The following is a 21,097-nucleotide window of genomic DNA, read 5'->3' as shown; positions in this document are numbered from 1 at the left end:
TGGATTATTAATATGGCAACAGAGTGTTTGAAGAAACAAACAAAAAAAAGTTGGAGGGAAGGGAATAGCTCTTGTAAAACTCAGCTGTGCCTGTCAGAACTGTTAAAAGAGTCTCAGGTTTTGCTAGGCAGAAGACGAATCCCTGCCGTGCTTCACTCAGTTTCCAAAATCCATAAATGCAGCCTGTTTCCAAAAAAATTAATTAGCTTATGAGTAAGAATAAAAAGCACGGAAGTTTGTGTGGAGTGCTGTAGAGCTTTTTTGTGATATGCTAATATATGTTTTATTTTACTTAATTGCCATTCAACAGTATTGAACTTTTTGAATACACCATATGTAATGTCACATACTGCATAGTCACATTTAATGAAATATTGCTGTACTAGCTATGTATTTCCCTCAACTTCATGAAGTGTTTAATCCACATTCTTTTATACCCCAAGAGAGTGAAAACTGTGACTCTCCAGCAAATACAAATGTCTTGCATCTTTCTTTCAAGCAGTGATAAGCAGATGCTGAAGGAGTACATAGCACAGATAAAACCAGGTCAGTGGGCTCAGGGCAGATTTTGCCATCACAGAGCCAAGCAGGGAAGAAGAGATTTGTGAGCCCAACCATCTGAGCAAGTGGGAATTTTATTCTTTGGGAGGCCTTTTGGGCAGGGAGCTTTGGATACATCCATTTGCTGCCAGCAGTCACTTTTAAAATGGAGAAACAAGTTTCTTTTATACTGAAGGGTGAGAAAACATTTCTGTGGAAGTCAGACAGGGGTGAAACTGCCAGCCACGCTCAGAGTTCCTGCCCACATCCTAGGTTTTGGTGATGTGAAAAGGGATACATGCATGTGTTTTGCAACACATTTCCTAAGCAGCCAAACTTTTCACAATCAGATCATTATAACTGGGAAGGCAGCAAATGCAGAGGTTTGTTCATCAATTAGCTTGGAATTATGTGTGATTTTTTTTCTGTAAACATATTATTTCTTTGTAACAAATGTATCTTTAGCTTCTGATTATTTAGCCTAACAATAAATATTTTTTAAAAGAACAACAAAAAAAAATACTACTCACTCTAACTTAGCAAGTTATTTAGAGAAGTCAGACAAAAAAAAGCTATACTAAGTATGTACTATTTGCTGAACTATGTAAATACATAGTAGCTACATATATCCATTCTTGGGGTCCCTGTTATGCCTTGTTATGCTGTTCTGACATAAATATTTATGTGACATGTAACTGATGTTTTTAACAGAGTTCTCCATGATTTTGAGCATTATGTGAAACTGGGAAGGGAGGAACAGCACTTATTAGTTCACCAGTGAAGGAAAGACACCAGCTGGATGCAATAGTGTTCAGGCAGGTAAAAATCCACACCAGTGCAGCTCAGTCATATCAGACCTGCAAGAATCCACTTCACCATCAAGGTTGCTTTGCTGTGAGCAGCCTGAGATCACTAATTAGCTGTGAACTCTCTCTGAACTTTTCCTTGAGCTTAGTGCTACGTTGTGTAGCATTCCTAGAGTCTAATAAGTCTGAAATCACACTGCAGCACCAATCTAATTCAGGTTAAAACAAACAAAGCATGAGATGGTCACCTGCTGGAAACCAGCCTTTTATCAGTTCCTGTGCTCAAATTGGTGCTTGTTCCTTTAATCCAAAATAACCCTTTTTCTCTAGCACTTGGTTTAAAAACAAGCAGTAAAGTAGTTGTGGTGGTGATATGGGTGTGTGCAGGCCCCATGCCTAGCACCAGCATGAGTCTTCAGAGGGTTTTCAGCAGGAGAACTGGTTTTCAGTGAAAAGAAGTGAGTTTTCTAAGATTGGTGATTTTCTTAACATTCACATCAATTGCAAAATATATGTAGGTTTTCCATATTTTTCCTTTGTCAGTTAAAAAAAAAAAAAAGCAAACAAAAAAAAATACCCAAAACAAAAACAAACAAACAAACAAACAAAAAAACAAAACCGAAAAAAAAAAAAAAAACAAAAAAAAGCCAAAAAACTAACCCCAAAAACCTGTCACAGACCCAAAATGTTTTTCCTGAAATAGTACATTTTTACTCAAAGGACAGGTAAATAAGTGTCCTGGCTGCATCCTCTCCTGTCCCTTTCTTTGTGGGAGAACAAGTGGAGCCAAGAAAGCCAGGATGTCACATAGCAAAATGTGAGCCAAGAGCTATTCAGCCTGCTGCAGGACCAATACAGGCACACCTACTCTCCCAGTTTCCAGGGAGCTGAGGTGGCATCTTTCCATCTGGTAGAATTCTCTTTTCCTTCCAGGGATGTTCATATAATGTAAATAGAGAAATGGATCCAATCATTTGTTTTCAGAAGCAAAGAAAAACTTCTTGCTTCTACATCCACGAAACCATGGTTGGGTCAAGTTAAACCAACATAAATGAAAAATAAAAATAGGGTTTGTATTTACACAAAAGTGTTTTCTGGACTAATTTTCGCATATAATCAGGTGTTAAACCTAACCAAATCATGGGCCTGTTTCTATGCAGCTCAATGTGCATTCTTAGGATCTGAAGTGGAATAACCAAAGAATTTACTTCATTTTCTTTGCTGTTGAATGAATGAATGAATGATTGAATGAATGAATGAAATCCTTTGAAATTTCCAATATCCAGTGCAGCAGAACAGAACTAGTGTGAAACCTCCCCAGAATCCTTTACACAGCACAGAAGCTGAATGTGCAGCCTGGTGCAAATCTGAGTACAGCTTGGAAAGCCTGCAATGAATGGGAGCAGCATTTCCTTGTGGCAGTGGGAGAGATAACAGGATTGAGTGGATGTGGAAGCAAAAGGCACTCTGAGTAATGAACTGCTGAATGAGAGTGGAGTCCAGATTGCAGTCCATACCTTATGGCTATCAGCAAGCAATACAGTGAGTGGAAATGGGCTCTGAAAAAACACATTCAATCAGGGAAATTGCCCCGCCTGCAGCTCATGAACAGGATTAAGTCCTGATACAAAGTGACAGTCAGTGTTATTTGTGTAGGCAAAAAGCTTGCTCCCCTTTGTAGTTTTTGGCATATCCAGCTGGCTTTAACAATATGGATCTGAGGCAGCTAGTGTAGCTTTAATGTTAAATTAGCCAGGGTTAAAAGCTTGCCAAGGCCAGGCAGGAACAAAGTGTTCCTTTTTGCAAAGCTGGCACATGGGGCCAGTTTCATTTCAGTAGCACCCATGTGGTAGCTACTCCATTTCCCAGATCCACAGCAGTGTTTTTCCAGGTATTGGATGCAATTTTGTCACCAGAGCTCCACACTATTGCAGCACGAGGGAGATCAGGATCCCTGGGACAAGCAAACCCTGAACCCAAAAGCTCAGCCCTTTGTTTAGAGCAGACTCACACTGCTGAAAGCTGAGGTCTGTTCTGAAGGCTAAACAAGAGATAAGGGCTCAAGTCCTCAGCTGGTAAAAATTAATGCAGCTACTGGGAACTGGTGGAGCTGCTGCAGTTGCATTTGTTGTGGGGCAGCTGGAGGGTTGTTCCAGCTCCCAAGGAACCAGCTCTGTAAGGCAGCTCATGCCCCAGAGCTTCCTGGGTTCAACTGGTCTGGATTTAACTACAAAAAAAAAAAAAAAAAAAAAGTGTGTACCCAGGCTATTGCAGCAGTTATTAAATTGCTGTTTTAAAATCAGACTGTGGTTTATCTCTCTTTTTATATTTGGAGAATAAGTGTTTATGGATGCTAGACAGCAGAGGTTTTGTCAATGTATTTAGGGGAATTATTTGGGTATTCCCATACAGCAGCATAGCATCTGAAGCAGGGGAATGGGCTGTTCCCAGTAGTTTTCTTTCTAAATGAAGGATGTTCCCTTGCTCCTGTTGCTGGCACCCCACTACCACACTGCCCAAGCCATCACAAACTTCTTCTTTCACTAAGAAAATAATATTAATCTAAAAAAAAAAAAAATTTACATTTCTCGTTCTCCATAATTATTTGTTGTGTTTCTTTTCCAAAGCTTAATCAAATGCCTAGGCCCAGGGGGTTAGGAATAAATTTTCTCTGGAGCTTACCCTAAATCTGCTCATTTGCACCATTTTTTCCCCAGCAGCTGGTGTAAGAGCCAGGAGTGTTTCTCTCACAGTGCTGTAGAGCTCATGGCCTTGGGGTCATCCATCCCAGTGATGCTGTAGGTGATCTGGATTCAAGAACTGCAGTTTATCATGTTTAAGAGGAACCGACACTAAACCCTGTAACATTCTGCAGTGTCAGATCATGACATGCTAATATCTTAAATAAAATGTGAAATGCACTTGGTGATTTAAACTAATTGAAGTACTGTGAACTTTGGCATTAAGGGGGCAGAAGATGATGGAAAAGTTTGTTCACATCACATATTAGTGAAATCTTAATGATTAAGAATCATGCATGCAAGATAAAAGGAGTAGTGTTGAAAAAAGAAGACTGATATCTCAAAAAAGTTTGATTGAAAAGCAGAATATGTGGCTCAAGCTGTACTAAACTTTTACAAAAGAGACTTGTTTGTGCCTGTTGTTCTAGCTCTGAAAATAAATGGCCAATATAACTATATAAGGCACTAGAATCTGTCATCACTTATGGCCAGAACAAGGCCATGGATAATGGACTGTAATGCAATATAAGTAGCACTGCCATGAAACCAGAGTAATTTAATTTAGATCAGAGGATTCAGTTTGTGTGGTATAGACTTATGAATATAATAATTCTTAGCCATGACAGATTATCCTGCCAATGTACTACAGCACTCTGGGCTTTTACAGAAATGCCAGCCTCAGCTGCACTTTTCTTTTTTCAGTCTTTGCCCAGTGATATGTATTAGATTTGTGGTATATATGAGCCACTAAAGACCAAATTGAAATCCCTAAATCCAGTATAGTCTCTGAGATCATAACATAAGCTGAAAACAACAAGAAAAAATTGTTCCATTAACTCAGAGGATGTAGGTGATCATAAGTGGTTTTTTGGACAAGTAAGAAATAAATTCATGAGAGGCCCAAGGAACTGGGAAGAATTATCCCTATTGCACAACAATGTCTGTATTCAGCCAAGGAAACTAACATCTTTCTTATTGTAAATTATGTTTTAAAGTGTTGGAGAACAGTGATTCCATTCACAGTTTTTCTTACAGGTAGGAAACCAGGAAAACCAGGAAAATTAGTTTCTCCATCTAATACTGGTATTAAACAGCCTACAACTTTTCTTCTTTTGCTTTGCTTATCTCTATTTTTTATTAACATTTGAGCTACAGGTAGACATTATCTATCTATCTATCTATCTATCTATCTATCTATCTATCTATCTATCTATCTATCTATTTCCTTTTGAGGACAATCTCATACCATCAAAAATGAGGTAAATTATTCCTCTTTTTAGGTTTAAATATCCCAAGAGGAAGGATGTGTGTTGCCAACCACAGAAGATAGTGCTTGTTGTTTCTCACAAGCTCACATCATCCCTGCCTGAATTCCTCCACCTTTGCCTTGCATGATCTTCAAGAAGTTTTGAAGCACAAGATGTGAAAAGCTGTTTAACATTTGGACTTGGTGATCTAAAGGGTCTTTTCCAACCTAAACAACTGATTCTATGATTTCAGATTACTTTAGATTGCAGGTCAACTGTGCTTCAACACACTTCCACAATCCTGGCTCTGACCAGGGCAGGAATCTTGGTGGATCTTGTTCTGATTTCCTTTCAATCCATGTGACAGTGCATTGAAACAGAGGTTAGAAAATGAGGGTCAGCTGAGGGGGGTGGAATAAGGAGATGGGGAGTGGGAATTTAGACCAGCAGAACTCCCTGGGAGCTGAGATGTAACTGGAGCTCAGCCTGAGAATCAGAGCTCCAGGTCCCTGCAGTTCACTCTCAGCCCTGGTTACTCCAGTTGTTCAGTGTGTAGACAGAGATGTCACAAAATGCAAGCTGACATTTCTCTGCAGTGGCTTTCTCTGGAGTGTCAAATCAATTAATGATTTTAAGTTTTGCCCTGAAGTAAAAGACATGCCCATATCCATGTTTTATCATTACAATTTTTCTAAGGTTTTATAACTGCACAAAATAAGTGGAAACAAGGATCCTGAGGGACCTAGGGTATGCACAGAAAAGAAGCCAGTTGGATTTATTTAGCTCCTTCATGTTGGATCATTGAATAGAAACTTGATAGTAGCACAGGAAAGTAGTAACATCTTTTAACTCGTTTTTATTCCACCTATTTTAACTTCACAGAGATTCAGAAAACAGACTGTAACCCACAAGTGCAGTTAGTTCTCAGCTTGTAATGCATATGTGAAGAAAGCATTTGTCTGCTTAGCCAAGGTTCACTTGCATTCATGGCATATGGAGCTGAACCATTCCTGGTTTCTGTTCTGGCCAAAAAAGCTTTGGATCAAACTTATATCTGGTGCAAGAATGCAGATTTCAGTGACTTCAGCAGTGAATAAGACTCATAGCTTATTTTTAGGCCAGATAATGATCCCAGTAGAACAATACTGATGACTGTAAGTTTGGCTCACATGAATAGATTAAATGTGGTAGATGCAAACAGATGGCATTGGTTGCTTTGTCGCTTCCTGGCCTCATTAAAACAGCAATTTTGCTGAAGCTTTTGTGGCTGTGATTAAAGTTGCCAAAACTTTTAAATAGGCAGAGTTCAAAGTGATATCTGGGATGGTTTCCAAATGTATCTGGCATAAGACTGCACTCCACATTAGGCTTGTAAAGCTGGATGTTTTTGAGAATAAAGGAGATCTTTAATTTACCCAACAGACTCTTTTATAATTTCATATGTCATCTGCTGTATTTGTAAGAATGTTTGTTTCTCTCCAAAGAAAACAGTCAGAGGGGATGCAGTGGAGGATTATTTAGTAAACAGTTGCTGGATGGCTGCAGTAGCACTGACACCTCTTGTCTGAGCTTTGTCAAAAGGGAAAGGGGTGAAAATGTTTGAAAAAAAGATAATTCACGAATGGTTGTGGGTGAGAGGGAGAGAGGAGAGTTTGGGAGCTCAGGTGCTGCATTCTGCACTGCACAGCAGAGGCAGAGGGTGACAAACACCAGCTCTGAAACTGCAGTTTGCTCCTTCTGCAGGGGAGGTGGTGCTGCTGGCAGGAGGAGCACACTGCTCCTGGGATTCATGGATATTTGCAAAAGCTTTGGGAGGGCAGCTTTCAGTGCTGCTCTGGTGCTACAGAGAAATGCCTTATCCTCAGAGCTCCAGTGCATCCATGAGCAAACATTTCAACCTCTCTATCCCCTGGTTTCTCACTGTCAAGATGGGTTTGGTTTTTTTTATGGGGAAGACAAAAGATATAAAATTGTCTGAATATTAATTGCTGAAGAATGCTAAGAAACCTACCTGCTAGTGTCTGTCAAAGGGGTAGATGTAAGGGTAGAGGAGAGTAAAGTGATCTGGCATTCCTGAGTTCAGGCTGGAGCTGGAAGGTGTTATGTTAGGAGAAAATATTTTGTCTACCTGTAGTTTTCATACAATTACAGAGTTCTTGAAGTTGGAAAAGACCTTTAAGATCATCAGGTTCAGTGTCAACCTAGCACCACCACCATGTTCCCATTAAGCCATGTACTCAAATGCCACAATCACATGTCTTTTTTTGCTCTTCCAGGGGTGGTGACTCCACCACTTCCCTGAGGAGTCTGTTCCAATGCTCAACATTTGTGTGAATTTTTTTTTTCCTAATATGCATAGTAACATTACCTGCTGCAACCTGAGGTAATTTCCTCTCATTCTGTGACTTGTTACCTGGGAGAAGGGAGTGATCCCCACCTGGCTGCAAACTCCTGTCAGGAGACCATAAAATCTCCCCTGAATTGCCTTTTCTCCAGGCAAGTTGAAAATAAAGAGATTGCTTTTTGCTGGTAATTAGCAGCTTAAGACTTGGATCTAATTGTGGGAGATACTGAGTGAAAACTCAGATGAATTTGGTGAGTGGAAAATGTATATGACATTTGGAAAAATTAACTCAGTATTTTATAGGTTTCAAATATATAGCAATTATTTTCAATTCCCAGGTTCCAAGAATATTGCAACCAGGCTACAGAAAATCCTGAGGTTTGATACTGAGTGTCTGGCTTTAGGAAGGAGATCATGTTTGCACATATGCTGGTCTATTGTAGTTAATGATATATGAGAAACATAGTTTTAATGGGTTTGCATACTATTTATTATGGGAGCAGAATATCATAAATTTGATAACCAGATCCTACTAATTTGCCAAAATATGTAAGAAACACAGTGGCATAATTGTGTTTGTACTGTGTTCACTTGTGTGGAGTACTTGAGTTTATATTCATGGGAAATTTCCATTCAAAGGCAAATACTGCAACAGTATTTGCTTCTGTGCATGCTTCTATGAGATCCTACACAAGCATACAAAATTCTACTACAAAATACTGGTATCTCCAATGAAAAAATGACTATTTTACAATTCCAATTCAGATATTTCTACTGCTAGAAGTTTCTAGTTACAAGTTACTACTTGTAAATTATTACTTGGCAGAATCTCTGAAAGAAGAGTTTTGAACATTTTGAACATCTGCAAATCAACAGAAAAATATTGTCCCAGTAATAAAAGTAGAAATTAACTGAACATCTAATGAGAATATTTTCTGCTAATTTATTAACTCAATTTGTTTATTAACTGGAGAAATGAAGATCAGTGTGTGAGATATAATTCTGTGCCATTACACTGTTTGACCCATCTTCTAAGCCAGAAGTCAAGAGCAGCTCAGCATGAGGGAGCTTCTAAGCACTCTGTGAAACTTTCCTATCTTTTAAAATCAGAGACTGATTCTACTATAGTATGAAAGGGACCAGTAGTGTTGGTGGAAGGTAGTTTGCTACTGAAATTACACACTCTCACCAAACTGTGTTTTTATAACAAATATAAAATCCTTCACGAGTGGCAAAACCATCTCCAGTTTTAAAGTGAAGCAAAAATCCTGTTCAAAGTAGTGTAAGGAGGTGTCAGTAACAGATATTCTCAAGAGATTATTATTCTAGCCCTTTTCAAGAGGATCTGGAAGGAGAAGGGGATGGAGGAAGGAACTCTTACCAAGCTGTGCAAATCTTGTTATTTCCATGCAAGGAGTGATTCTTCCATCTGACTCCTTCCTGCTTTTGCAAGGAAGTTGAAAATTATTTGACTTGGACATGCAGTTTAAGACACAACTCTGGTGTCTACAGAAAAAAACCTTGTGCTCTCCTCAGGGGAGATATAATTTCCTTTCACTCCCTCAAACAGTTTAACTGGCTTACTGGATTGAGCTGCACAAAGCAGTGCCATGCAGGGTGTTTTCCCCAAGAGAGGAACACATTTTACTGGGACAGTGTGTAATCCTCTCACTACTCATGAATTCTCAGCTCTTTTTTCATGACTGATTTTCCTGAGTGGCCATGGTGGCTTCTCCTTTTCTTCACATGAGGAATTTGCAGTATTTTCTCTCTTAGGAGGAAAAGGAGGAGCTCAGCTGGATGCAGAGGGTTCAGTGAACTCTGGTGTAGATGCAATCAGCTGCTTCCTGGTTCCAAGAAGTTTTGGTTTTGCTCCTCAAAAGCCCAAACAGCCCAAACAATGCAGTGTAATGGGGTGGTGTTTGCACCACTTAGTGCTTGTCTGAAGTTTCTCCTGTCTTCACTCAGAGTCAGGATTAAAAACAAAGGAGATGAATTTTCTTGTGTTTGGTCTTGGTTGTTTATTAAATCTTATTTAAAGTACAGAAAGTTCAGCAGCACTTTTAGCCACCAGCTAAAACCAAGCAAAATGGAGGTGAATCTAACTAGTTACAAGATCTTTTAAAGCTAAACAGTCCAATAGAGAATTAATACCTATATTATTTGTCCTTTTGACCCAATAACCAAACTCCCATGACCCTCAGTACAGCACAAATTGTCCAACCAGAAACTCTTGCCTGAAACCATGAAGATGAAGGAAGATCAACACCGAAAAGAGAAATCATCCCAAATCCCCCATCTTATCTCATATTTATTACTCTATTATAAAAACCTCAAACTTAAAACCCTTCACCATGTGAAATCACACATTTCTATTTAACTACACACCTGTGATTCTAACTCCATCACTCAAATTTGGAAGCCTTCTCCAAGTCCTCAGGTCAAAAGCAGGGGGTACAGTGCCAGAAAGCACAGAAAGCTCAAAACCCCAGGTTTCTGGGATCCAGCAGTGCAGCTCTGAGTGCTGTGACTCCACTGGCACAGCAGGGACTGTGTGAAGCCCTGGCCTTGGCTCCTGGGCTTGGTCTTGCACTGAGAAGGTGACAGTGCAGGGTGGAGATGAGCTGCTCATCTTTTCATTGAGCTTTCTTGAAAGTTATGCACTGGATAAATTCCACAAAGAGCAATCTGAAGGGTGGTAAGACATCATAGGTAAGATATGATTTCCTTAATTATTGGCTCCAAACTCTGTGAAATTACTATTAATTAGGGACCTGACCTGCCATCTCTGAGGGCTGCATGGAAAGGACCAGGAAGGTGGTAGCATTTCTCAAAGGTCACTGGAAACAATAAGCCAAAATTTTAACACCTGAAGGACTGCTTTGAATATGAAAGCTGAAATCCTTGCTACCCTCTTTGTACTTACATGTGCACAAAAATATGGATGTCTGTTTCCAGACTTATGAATGGCAGTTTTTCATGGGTCTTAAACAACTGTTAAGCTTAGTCCATGTGAAAGTATGAATTGAGAATTAGTAGAAAGAAGGATTTAGTTCTGCCAATAACTGCAAATAAAAAAGAGATCAGAAAGGAGAAGAAGAGAAGCTGAAAGACCATTTTCAGTGCTCCTTCAGGCCTTAAGAGTCCCTCAGTTAAGGAAGTCTGTGACTCTTTTAGGCTTTAACAGCAAATGTCCCTTGATCTTAGTGGTGTTTTGTTAAGCTGCTATTTTAGATGTATAGTATTCCAGGAAAAAGAGTGGTCCCATAACCAGACTTTCTTACATCCTCATTCCTAGAAAATACAATGGTTCATTTGACACATGGTTGTACTTACCAGCTGCTCTTTCACACTGGTTTTATTGACTGCATTTTGTAATGATTGACTTCAGAATAAGCCTCTGTGTTCTTCCTCCTTGCAAACAGAGAAGTTAAAGCCTGTGCAAGTAGATTCAATATTTAAACTCGTTCTTATCTGATTTTGTCCCCCAAAGCCATATGTCAGCTAATGCTCAGTAGGTGATATTGGTTTATCTCAGTAATGGGCTGCCTGGAGTGCAGGGTGGGAGCAGCAGGACTGCAGCCTGGCAGGGACTTTTCAGAGCTGTTAAAACACATTCACATAAGGGATGGGCTGTGTCTCCTCCTTCCTTTGACCAGGCTAACCCACGGCTTGCCAAACAAACACAAACAAGGCATTGTAGCCTGCCCGAAATAAAAACATTTGCTAATGGGGAAAGAGAGCCCTCAGTGGAAAAATGAGACTCAGAAACAGCAGTCAACTGTATAAAAGCTTTAATCCATCACTCTTGTGGTGTGACAGGGTGCCAGGTCAAAGAGACAGGTGGGATATTTGTTGTTTGGAAATGCCATCCCTCCAGTGACTTGCTGTTTTCTGCTGAACAAAAACCAGCTTTACTCCATCCCCCAAACCCTCCTGTTTTTGAAGTATATCAGACAGAAACTTGCATAATTTTTTTATACTGTTTTGCCCTTGAAGAAGAGTGGGAAAGAAACAAAATCCCATCTTGGAGAGTTACAGCAATGCAATTTCTCATCATTTCACCTTAAAATGGAGAGGCAAGCAGTGATCAGGTCAAAGAAGCCACAGCTGATCTAAATTAGCTCCCACCATTGGTACAGCTAGGGACAGATACACTGGACTAGTCCTGCTGCTCTGCACTGCTGTTCCAGTGATCCCAAACTATTTTTAATCTAGCAGAGGTGTTTTGCATCACCTCTGCAATATAAAGCCACCAGTGTGCACCAGTGAATAGGAAATCCAGCTCCTGAACACCTAGACACTTAGTTTATTCAGAGAAATCCCTGCCTTGAGCAGTATTTCTCTTTATGAGGATTCCTGGCTGGGTGGATTGACTCTCACAGGAAGTGAAACATTTTTTCCAGATCCATTTACCTCTATGTAGGGCAGAGGGCATCCAAAGCAGCCTTGCAATAATGTGCACACTGAGCCCTTGTTCTTACAAAGGGCCTTATACATGCTGGGAGGAGTCTAAAGAGCTAGAAATGGATGTAATTCCTCTCCAAATTGCCAGAACGGTGCAAAGGGGCTCCTGAGTGGAAATAAAATTGGGGGCACAGCTGACAAAGTTGTGTTTCAAGATGATCCTTCCCAGAAGCCTGAAAGCACCAGAAGAGGGGAGATTGGAAAAGAATCAAGAGGGCAAAGAAGGGAGAAGAAAGGAAACATTTTATAGATCAATATCCCTGTCAAAGGTGAATATTTTCTCCTGTTTTGCCTGGCACAGACAGTTTTGGAGGGGATATTTTTAGAATACGCTACATGAATTTTTGATTATCTTAAGAGATTTATTTTCTGCCAAAACAAAGGCATCATATTTCTCTAACCAGAATGTGGCACTTACTCCGAGGACAGCCAAATCTTGCACATAATCATTGAGGTCATATGCAAATAAAAGGCACCATACTTCGTGCAAATTCCCATTTTAGCTATTCTTAAAATACTTCTCATTTATAATAGTGTAACTACTTTATAAAAAGCTCTCTGGGACCAGTCTATTAAACTACAACCAGTCTGTTTTCCTTCAGCTCCCGCTGAGGAACTGCCTTCAAGGAATTTTTTGAGATGTAAAAATTAAGAAAAAGAAATTAAAATGCTTTTTTTAGCAGCTTAGTTTGAATTCATCATTTAACTGCAGTAATATCTTGTTCATCTGGTGCTGCCATGGTCCAGCAGTGATGGTGTCAATGGGGAGGGAAACATGGGAGGACGTTCCTGAGCTGATTCCTCTTGTCATTCAAGTGACCAGACACTGCAATGTGCTACAAAAAATGGGGTGCACAGCCCTGCTAATCCCTCAGTACAGCCACTGCATTTCTGTTCTCATTCCAAATCCACTGCTGGTCTAAAGGAATTAATATCAGGCCTGAGGACATTTGGGTTATTGTCCTTGCTGACAAAAGCTGCCTAGTGTTCTTCTGAGCCACCTTGTTCTGGCTCAGAACATGCAAAAGAAAGTTCTGCAATGGGGAAAATAAACCCATTGTTTTTGTGTCATTCCAAGCAAATGATTGCCTGTTTTAAACCTGTACCCAAGATAGCTTTTTTTTGCTCTGCATTAAAGGTGAGAGCAGTGGGGAGATTTTGAACACTTGGCCTTGTAGTATGGATTTACTGTCTCTTCCTTTCTGCATATATCTTGTAAATGTTTTTTAGCCACCTGCCATCTCTGCTTCATCTTTCAGATGCTATGTCCACAATCCCCACTTGGGAATGATTTTCCCACTTGTACCTCTCTGCTGCCTTGGGTCTTGCAAAATTGCAAACTCTTGTTTAAGACACACTTTTCTGCCAGAGTTGAACCTGGTCCTTTTTCCTTACCTGAATGACAGCACTCAGCAAATTATTTTTCATGTCAGCCTGCACAGGCTGCCAGCTCTTCCAGTCATCACTGGCCTCCTGTTTCAACAGAACTGACAATAAATAAGTTCTGGCTATTCCACTGCAATTGATAAAAATCTTTATTTCATGGGTAGCAGTAAGAAAACTGCCAGGTGGAGTCAAACACTTTCAGGAGAGTGAAAAGAAACCCTCCCTGAATGGCTGGAATGACAGATCCACTTTCTTCATGAGACAGATAAAATACTGTGCCAGTGCCACCTGGAAACTGCTCAACATCACCAGCCCTGGTGCAAGACCTTCCTCCCTTGTTCCCATCCCTCCTCACACATGGAGTGTGGCAGGAATTGTTTTGTGTGGATGTTGTGGTGATCATTTCTGTCAGGTTCTGTGAGCGTTGTGTGGCTTGTTTTCCTGACATGATCTGAAAGCAAAGATAGCTGACCCCTCTTCTTGGAACACACCCTCTATCCCTGATAATGGAATGGAATGGAATGGAATGGAATGGAATGGAATGGAATGGAATGGAATGGAATGGAATGGAATGGAATGGAATGGGACTCTTTGTCTTGGAATGGAATATTCCTCTTGGAAGGGACCTACAATGACCATCTAGTACAACTTCCTGACCTATTTAGGGCTGACCAGAAGTTTAAGCATATTCTTAAGAGCATTGTCCAAATGCCTCCTAAACACTGACAATGTCAGGGCATGCACTGTCATTTACTGTCTCACCCTCTCCCTGTTTTACTTGCTTCATACAGAGACAGTGTGGCATCTGAGAGGATCTTTATTACCTTCCCCTAAGTGCAGCCGTTTTGCCCAAGGGACAGGGAAGGAAGGGACAAAGGTTTTCCTTGTGTGCAGCAGCAGGCAGCCACATCCTGCTGATGTGAGATTACAGACCCCTTGCACAATGGTGATAAATTCTCAGAGTCAGCTGGAGGAAGAGAGCACCTGAACATGATAGTGTCACAGGAGCCCAGAGGCCTCGTGGCACACATGTCCAGTGAGCTTCCAGTCATCAGACCCACTCTTATGTCACTCACTCACTTTGTAAATGGTAATGAAGGAAAAGGACCCTCTCCCTGCACAAGGTTCCCTTTCACTCCCTCTCCACATTTGCATGCAGACACTGCCTGATTTCAGCTTGTAATAGATACCAAATTATCTAAATGAATCTTCACTAGAAAGTCACTCTCTAATTTCTGTTTCTCAAGCATCTCTTTCCTTTGCTGACTGCCATCAGAACTGCTCTTTACCCAAAAGGAAAGAATTAAGCATTGATTTTACAGAAGTCAGACACAAGCACTGATGTAGAAGCAGAACATTATTTGCTAACCCAAGGAGTGAAAATTTTTTATGTTTGAACCAGTGGTCAAATCCCTCAGGGAAGTTTAGTACAAAATTACACCCTCAAAGCAGAATGTTTAGGTTTTCCACAGAAAGACTTCGACTCTCTATGACATTGTGTTTTTTTGCAGAATAATTTCTATGGAATATTTTCATCTTTTAGCCCTATTTAGTTTTAAAACTCTTTGACATAACTATTAAGACTCCTAAGTGATTCCAAGACTGCTGCTGAGCCTCTTTGAGGACATGTCAAAGTGTCTCTAAAGATGCAGGTTGTCACTGCTCTACCTCAAATAAAATGGGAATATCACAGGTTGGATTCATCTGTGGCTGCTCTTGGGCTGTTTCTAAACACCTGAACATTGCTTTTATTTTCTGTGGGCCTGCACCATGTTACTGCCACAGAAAGGTAGCTCTAAACATCAGATATGTCCTCCAAGAAATAAAACAATGTTTTCTATAAATTTTCTTTGATATCTCAGTGTTGTTTCTTCCTTGAACAGAATGTCTCAATAGTCTTTAGAAGAACACAAAATACAAAATCAGCTTTCTGTCCAGCTGATTAGCTGTATCTCCTCTTCTTTACATTTCCACCTGCTCCAGACAGAGGTGGATTCCTTGGCTTCAAAATAAGCTGATCAAATTCCAGTGTTCAGAATTACAAGCCACTGCAGTATTCCTCTGGAGTATTAAACTCTCATGTTCTAAAATAATTTAGCCTCCACGTTTTACCAACCTTTCCTTCTGGGAGGAAAAGTTTCACAGGACAGTACTAACTCTTCTGTCCCCTTTATAGGATCAGAGTCCATCTGCATTTTCCATTGCCCCTGATGACTTCTCCAGCCCCATATACCTGACCCAGGCATTTACATTAATGTGACTAATGACTTAATTAATTGCCTGAAGTTTCTTCCTTGTGGAAGGTTTTCTTCTAGTTCTATATCCACTCTCTGAGTTGCTCCTTATCCAGTTTCAGGTGGGTTTTAGAAGTTCTCTTTGACTGGCCATTGCAGGCCCCATATTCTGTGTAGTAAACCTTTCTAGGTCCTTTGGGGTTTGGGGTGGTTAAATGTGTGAAGATATATCTATCTATATCTATATCTATATCTATATCTATATCTATATCTATATCTATATCTATATCTATATCTATATATCTGTATGTATGTATGTGTACATTTATTTATTTATTTATTTAATATTTATATATACACATTTTTTCTACTTTGGCTCAAAAAATAGCATCTAAATTACAAATGTTTATGGTTTTTATAGAATGATTCTTTACTCAGGGAAGTGTCTCTCGTTTTCTAAGGATGAAGGAGCTATTTGTCCCAGTCACATTTTATTTCTGTTTTTGGAACTGTTTTCTTTTTGAATTAGTGTGCCTGACATGTGTGCTATTTGCAATTCATTTATTATCCTATGAAAGCCATTCCTCCAATTTATTATTATTGTTTCCCTCCTTGCTGCTCACAGACACCCTTTGTAGAGTGCATATAATAGATCTTGGCAAAACTCTGACTTTCTTCTCTTTTTTTAAGTTAATTCTGTTATTTAGTCTTTTTCAAAGACACTCCCAAATTTACTGCCATTTTGGCTGGATGGGGTGATGTTGATTAGCAGTGACTGGGGTAATGTTCCTGCTCTTCCATTTCTGCATATTTGGTGTGTGACATGACCTCTCCATCTTTTGCCTTGCAAAAAGTCTCTTGTTCTCCAAGCTTCTTCCTTGGAGTGGGAAATTGGAATATTCCTTGAAATTCCTTGGAATATTCCATGAACTCTTTAGCAGATGCTATTTTATGGAAGTTTTCATTTGAGGGAGGAAAAGTGTCACATTTTTGTGGTGTTCCATCCAGGTTTAGGTACTGATGTGGTTCCTGACATGGTGAGGAGTTCTTGCTTTCTGTTTTCATAAAACCAAATTGGGAGCTCTGGGGTGGGTCTGGTGCTGACCCACTGGTACCTGCCTGTCTTTGTGCCTTCTGCACAGTTCCAGCACTTTGGGAGTGTGAAATGTGGTAAAACCTCCTCATAAAGCAAAGAAACTTCATTTTCACTTACAAAGAAACTACTGGAAAGACAGAAAAATCACCTTTCAATTATTTAGCATTTTCCAAAAGGTCTGGGTAAATTTTTTGCATGCAATAATTTATTTGTTAAAAAAAATGCAATTTAGTTGGCCAAAAATAATTTTGATATTTCAGCTAAATTCATCAAAGAATTGGAATTGGTTAATATTTGGGGAATAATTTTCAACATGCAAGCATTCTGATGAAGTGATTGATTTAATCCCAAAGCCTACATTTGCTTAGGTGAAACTTAAGCTGAACCTGCCTATTGTTCCCCTCTGACTCTCTAGGAAATTCAAGTGAGTAGCTCGGGTGTAGGTATTGACTGTGTAGATGTCTGTGGTTACAGGGATAAACCCCAGCTGAGTCAGTCAATGGGAAAATAGGTCCCTTTTGTTTAGCAGCACATAACAAGATCCCAGGAGCTTACACATTTTGTTGAAAAAAGTCACAGGATGAGACAGATTGGGGCAGACGAGGTTAAAAAAGTTATTCAAGGTCATTTAGCAGCTTAATGGCAGGGCTGAGAATGGAGCAAGGTCAGTGACTCATTCTCCAAGCCAAATTGCATCCCCTAATTATTTAGGAAGTTTCTTGGTATTGGGCACTACTGAGAGAGGGGAAAGGCAGAACTCAGAGGAGGCAGGGTGCATGACAGCCTCAAAGAGGTGAATGACTCCATGGTGTTCTTTTGGCCCATTATTTCTTTTTGTGGGCATTTTGAAAGGAATGATTTGTTAAAGGGGACTTGAACAAGGCAGAGATGTAAACAGAGGAACTGGCAGGATGCTTTAGACACAGCAGAAACAGGGGAAAGAGGCATAAGAAGGCAAAGAGAGCAGCAATCTGGACCATGAAGAAAGGAGGGGAAGGAGAGGATAAAAAAGAATTTGGAAGTGAATGGTAGCAGTACAAATACATACAGCAAAGACAGGGAAAGAGTTAAAAAGACCATTTGGTAATTGAGTAGTTTGGGTTTAAAACAGTTAAGATTCTGCAGATTAGAGGAAACTACAACTGCAAACAGCTCTTTGGAGTGTCCTTCAAAGGTGGAGCCCTTGCAATTCCTGCAGGCTCAGAGCCAACCTTCCACCCATGGTGGACATGGAGCCAAGACTGTGCTTTGGGCTGTGGTTCCAGCTTCAGACTGGCTAGTACCTCTGCATGGCCTGACTGTATCTGATCTTCCTAAATGTTTACATTGAGTACTTCATATATTTAATTCTTATTCAAGAATATTTTCTGCAAGATGGTTGGAAAGAGAATGCATCTACAAATGAGGGATCTGCACATTCCTGCTATGGGGATCACTGTCAGGAAAGAAGAGGACAGAGGGGGAGCCCATGATATGATTTTGAAACTGAAATGTAGGAATTGAAAATCATTTACAGTAGAATTTATGGGAGAATTTGGGATTTGCACCCAGAATCCACAATTATACACACAGAAAATGATTATTTCCTTCTCCCTCTCTAGGAGGCTGGCACTTGGCTTTGTTGTGTGATTTCCTGGCACCTTCACATCCAGGAAGAGGACTGGCCCAGATTTACCATTAATGAAGCTTTCTATAGAGCAGCAAGTAACTTAAATATGAACTCAGAATAAAAACTGGTTAAGAATATATTCTAAGGTGTAAAATAGGAAGAGAAGGAAAGGCCCTTTATATCACTGAAATGCTTTTTATTTTATAGGCATTAAGATATTTTCTCAGCATCTTCCTGGCTGCTACTTGTGCAGTGGAAACTTATTTTCTGTGTCTACCATTCTCTTTTGTTAGTTATACTCACAATTACAGGGACTGGACCTGCAGGGGAAAATTGGTCTTCCTATCTAATTCCCAAAAATATGCACTAGCTGCCTGCATGTAAATAATGACCCAGTTAAAAAAAAAAAAAAAAAAAAAAAAAAAGAGGGTTTTCTTACAAGAGGATGCAAGACAGGTGAAAGGCAGCTTAAGACAGCTTCTCCTTTCTGCTCTGGGCTTGGGTATTTGGGTGAGCAGAAGGGCAGAGGAAAAGGTCTGACAGCACAGGAAAGCCTGCCTCTCCTTCCCCTCAAGCTTGCTCTCCAGTTTAACAGCTTCTGACCATGATCATTCCTGAGCTTGGCATCCAAACCAGGTTCACTGTTGTACATTGAGCTCTTGTCCCTGAGGAGCTGCAACTTGGGCAGGAAAGAGATGTGGTCAGGATTCAGATTAAACACTGTGGGTAGCAGGTGAAAAAGCTCTGCAAAGCTGTAATAGTAACAGCAAGGGATTAATATCACAGTGATATTATATATAACCCCTAGTCTGAGAGGGTTATGGTCCCAGTGCTGGTACCTCACTTGGATTTTGGTTTTCACCTCTTTACATGAGCTGGAAGGTTAGATGAGGAATGGAGAGAGCAGTGTAACCCAAAGTCTCAGCTAAGGCATGAGCAACCCCAAACTTTGAATCAATTCTGGGCCATGAGTCCTGTCTTAATCCAAGGCATTTGAGAAAATAAAATGAGGTACTTGGAGACAATGTTGGAAGATATTTCACAAAGTGTTTTAACCTACAGCTCTTCAATTCCCCTAAGGTGGGATCAGTTGTTCTCATGGACACTTAAATCATTCCTGCCTCAGCTGTTTATGAGACCCTCCTGTGTTGGAGGTTTCAGACTCTTGAACAAGGTTTCCTAGCACAAAATTAATCACATCAGAAGTCTCCCAGGGTAGCCAACCTGAAGTTCTCTTAGTGGTGTTGAAACCAACTACTCCTTGTCCTATCATCAGTGCACCTGAAGAGCTGTTTGTCTTTCTCTCATCTGCAGCTGTAAGTCTTTGCTGCTCCATTTCAATCCTCTTATGTGAAGACTAAATAACCCACATGTCTGCACATCTTGTTTACTACAGCTCTGACTGTTCTTTGTGTCCTTTTCTGAACACCCACAACTGGTCCAGTCGATAAAGCTGATTTAGGAAGGAGGAGAAAGCAAATAATACCTTGATATCCTCTTAGGACCAAAATGGTTTGAATTGAAAAACAGACAGTAAATTAAAGAAGTCAACAGCAGGTCCCCCTCAGTGTGCACCTTTTCTCCTGCCCAGACATGCTGTGTACATCCACACAGCTCCTTCTCCTTTTACTCCAGCTGCTGTGGGGCTTGTCAGCCCTTTTGTGGCAATTACTTTAATTCTCTGAAATCAAAGTACCTGCCAAAGATGTGGCTTGTTTTACAAAGCCAAGGCCTATTGGAGCATTTTAAGGAAAACAGTTGTTTCATTCTCTAAAGATACAGATCTTCTCCTGAGTCAAGGAGAGAAGATAAAGGGGGAAAGTTTGACATTTGACTTCACTCTGGAATGCAGGTAAAGGCTTGAAATATAAACTCTGAGATGAACAGGTTTGATTAAGATATCATTTTAAACTATTGTCCTTTTCCTTATTTATTTGTAACTTTGAAAGAAAGACAAATAGCCTTATTTTTGTCATTGGACAAAAAAATGCAAGCTGGCAGCTTTCACTGAGAAAGTTTGAGTGACTTTGATGGAAGCACTATGGTCTGTTTGATCTTTTGTTGACTAACTGAAGGTTTGGGATGTTACAATGCATGTTTGAATAATGCAGGCTGGCTGCAAAACCTCACCTCAGCTGTAAAGACACAGCTGGTTTTAAAAGCAAACTAGGCCAGGATATAAAGAAAAAGAAGTTACATAACATGCTACGAAATTTCAAAGGTAATGCATAAGCTGTATAGCCAGCATAAAAAAAAAACCAAAAAGATCCTGCACTACCAAAAAGGAGTGCAAATAGACTGGGATTTTGTGGAATCCCTTGTAGTTCAAAGCCAATTTAGTGCTCAGGATAGAGCCAAAAACTATTCCTTTTGAGGGTTATTTGTTAAAGCTAATTCAAACATCATCACCAAAGTCCTACACTAATCCTCCTCCTCCTCAGGAAAATTTGCTTTTACAGTTCCTTTCTTATTTCACTGTCCCAGATCCAGCTGCTCCCACCAGCCAGATTTTGTCATGCTGATGCTGAGAGTGAAACCATTTGTGTCACAGGGTGTAACCAGCTCATGTGCAGTATCTGTCCCCTGGATCACTGAATTCCAGTGTCCTGCACCCTGTGCCACTGCTG

General features: G+C 40.2%; 1 long non-coding RNA gene across 1 annotated transcript; it reads right to left on the bottom strand.

The window, feature by feature from the left end:
- Positions 1-17,719: 17,719 nt before the first annotated feature.
- On the bottom strand, positions 17,720-20,093 carry LOC306802347. The gene is made up of 2 exons (XR_013774343.1): positions 20,046-20,093; positions 17,720-19,923 (listed from the first exon to the last, which is right to left on the bottom strand). It is a non-coding gene; the product is annotated as an uncharacterized lncRNA (long non-coding RNA).
- Between the last annotated feature and the right edge of the window lie 1,004 nt (positions 20,094-21,097).

The sequence above is a fragment of the Erithacus rubecula genome (assembly GCF_903797595.1).
Source record: "Erithacus rubecula genome assembly, chromosome: 5".
NCBI lineage: Eukaryota > Metazoa > Chordata > Aves > Passeriformes > Muscicapidae > Erithacus > Erithacus rubecula.
This window is presented reverse-complemented; position numbering and strand designations above follow the sequence as displayed.